Source organism: Alligator sinensis, unplaced genomic scaffold, assembly GCF_000455745.1.
Source record: "Alligator sinensis unplaced genomic scaffold, ASM45574v1 scaffold100_1, whole genome shotgun sequence".
Taxonomy (NCBI): domain Eukaryota; kingdom Metazoa; phylum Chordata; order Crocodylia; family Alligatoridae; genus Alligator; species Alligator sinensis.
In genome coordinates, this window is record NW_005842193.1 from 192814 (window position 1) to 196060 (window position 3247).

General features: G+C 47.7%; 1 protein-coding gene across 1 annotated transcript in view; it reads right to left on the minus strand.

The window, feature by feature from the left end:
* The window catches only part of DLD (dihydrolipoamide dehydrogenase), a 57167-nt gene that overhangs the window by 22358 nt on the left and 31562 nt on the right, over nt 1–3247 (minus strand). The window lies entirely within an intron of this gene.

Here is a 3247-nt window from a genome sequence, read left to right on the forward strand (position 1 = left end):
TGGGAGGGCCCGCGGCGGCCCCGGCCCCCGGCTGCGGACTCGCGGGGCAGCGCCGGCTACACACGGAGCAGTTTCGTGTTGGCGAGCGGGGTCTGCGGGGGCGAGGCCCTGCACAGCCTGTGCAGGAAGAGAGAGGAAAGCCAGACGGTCTCTCAATTAAACCTCGCCTCTACTGGTGTTTCGGGGGTCACTTATTTTTTAATGATGCCAGAGGCATCTACCAGTAAGTCCACGTGAGGAGTATGCGGAGCAGTCGACTAGATGCCAAAAGAGCAATACTATTGTCAGGGGAAAACTCTTACTAGAAATCATTGTTTTAAGGTAGTCTTTAAAATGTCTGTGGCAGTTCAGTCTCGGACTTACGCCAACAATTCAGCCTTTGCCAGTTCTCATTCTCTGCATACGACAAAGGCTGCCAGGAGGTGGCAGTGCTTGATTAGCTCCCTGAAGGAGGTGGACCTCGTTATATTCATACAATCAGAGAAAGTTAAGGTTGGAAGGGACTTCAGGAGGTCATCTAGTCCAACCCCCTGCTCAAGGCAGGACCATCCCCAAATAGATCATCCCAGCCAAAGCTTTGTCTAGCTGGGTCTTAAAAATCTCCAAGGATGCAGCCTCCACCACCTCTCTGGGTAACCTGTTCCAGTGCTTTACTACTCTCCTAGCCAGCAAATTTTTCCTAATCTCTAACCTACACTTCGCTTGCTGCAATTTGAGACTATTGCTCCCTGTTCTGTCATCTGCCACCACTGAGAACAGTCCTGATCCATCATCTTTTGAGCCCCACTTCAAGTAGTTGAAGGCTGCTATTAAGTCCCCTTCCAGTCTCCTATTCTCTAAACTAAATAAGCCCAGTTCCCTCAGTCTTTCCTCATAAGTCATGTCCCCCAGCCCCCTCACCATTTTTGTTGCCCTCTGCTGGACTCTCTCCAATTTGTCCACATCATTTCTGTAGTGGGGGGCCCAAAACTGAACACAGTACTGCAGATGTGCCTTCACCAGTGCTGAACAGAGGGGAAGAATCACTTTCTTTGATCTACTGGCAACACTCCTACCAATGCAGCCCAGTTTGCTGTTAGCCTTCTTGGCAACAAGGGCACACTGCTGGGTTATATTCAGCATGTAACCCCCAGGTCCTTTTCTGCAGAGCTGCTGCCCAGCCAGTCAGCCCCCAGCCTGTACTGGTGCATGGGATTGTCCTATCCTAAGTGCAGGACTTTGCACTTGTCCTTGTTGAACCTCATGAGATTTCTTTTGGCCCAAACCTCCAATTTGTCTAGGTCACTCTGAATCCTAGCCCTACCCCCCAGCATATCTATTACTCCCCCCAGCTTGGTGTCATCTGCAAACTTGCTGAGGGTGCACTCTGCCATCTTCCAGGTCACTGATGAAGACATTGAACAAAACTGGCCCGAGGACTGACCCTGGGGCACTCCACTTGATACTGCTGCCAACTAGACATCGAGCCATTGATTACTTCTCTCTGAGCCCAATGCTCCAGCCAGTTTTCTATCCACCTTACAGTCCATTCATTCATATGCTTCCTTAGCTTGCCTGCAAGAATATTGTGGGAGACCGTATCAAAAGGCTTGCTAAAATCGAGGTATATCACATCCACCAGTCTCCCTGCATCCACAGATCCAGTTATCTCATCATAGAAGGCAATCAGGTTGGTCAGACATGACTTGCCCTTGGTGAATCCATGCTGACTGTTCCCTTCTTCTCCTCCATGTGAGAAATGGATTCCTTGAGGATCTGTTTCATGATTTCTCCAGGGACTGAGGTGAGGTTGACTGGTCTGTAGTTCCTGGATCCTCCATTTCCCCTGGATACAGGCACTATGTTTGCTCTTCTCCAATCATTTGGGACCTCTCCTGATAGCCATGAGTTTTCAAAGATTATGGCCAGTGGTTCTGCAATCCTATCATCTACATTAGCACCCGGGTATATCCCATTTGGCCCCATGGACTTGTATACATCCAGCTTTTCTAAATAGTCCCTAGCCTGTTCTTTTGCCACTGTTAGCTGCTCCTTTCCCCCCCAAACTATGCTGCTGGTACAGTAGTCTGTGAGCTGACCTTGCCTAGGAAGACTGAGGCAAAATAGGCATTGAGCACTTCAGCTTTTTCTGCATCCTCTGTCACAAGGTTGCCTCCCCCATTCAGTAAGGGAACCACACTTTAACTGATTCTCCTCTTGCTACTGACATACTTGTAGAAACCCTTCTTGTTACCCTTCACATCCCTTGCTAGCTGTAACTCCAGTTGTGCTTTGGCCTTCCTGACTTCATCCCTGCATGCCCGAGCAATGCTCTTATACTCCTCCCTATTTATTTGTCCACGTTTCCACTTCTTATAAGCTTCCTTTTTGTGATTTAGTTTACTGAAGAGTTCCCTGCTAAGCCAAGCTGGTCTTCTGTCATACTTACTAGTCTTCCTGTGCATCGGGATGGTTTGTTCCTGCACTCTTAGTAAGGCTTATTTAAAGTACAGTCACCTCTCCTAGACTCTTCTCCCCCTCAGTCTGGCTTCCCAGGAGATCTTGCCCATGAGTTCCCTGAGCAAGTCAAAGTCTGCTTTTCTGAAGTCCAGGGTCCTTACTCTGCTGCTCTCCATCTTTCCTTTCCTCAGGATCCTGAACTCTATAATCTTGTAGTCACTGGTGCCCAAGTTGCCATCCACTACCACATGCCCCACCAATTCTTCTCTGTTTGTGAGCAGTAGATTTTTTTTCACTTTGTTCTTTCTCCTTTATTTAGCTACAACAGAAGTACAAGAGCAAATCAAACCCTATTCAATGGATCCCAGCAGTCTTTCCTGCCCAAGTGCAGGGGGATTCGACCTGCTGATCTGTAAGGTCCCTTCCAGCCCCTAACAACTATGAAACTATGAATCCACTAAAGATAAAAATAAACCTGTTCTGAATACAAGTCTGTGAAACCAAACCAAAATATATACAAGGATGTAGCAGAACCTTTCTAAAACATAAGAAATCACATTGGAATGGTTCTCAAAGTAAAATACAATAGAAAATTGACCATTTAAGAGAACACATTTGTTATTCATAGTTTCATAGTTGTAGGATCGGAAGGGACCTTGACAAATCATCAAGTTCGAGCCCCTGCCATGGCAGGAAAGAGTACTGGGGTCAAATGACCCTGGCAAGGTGTTCATCCAGCCTCCTTTTAAAGGCCCCCAGGGTAGGAGCCAGCACCACTTCTCTTGGAAGTTGGTTCCAGATCCTAGCC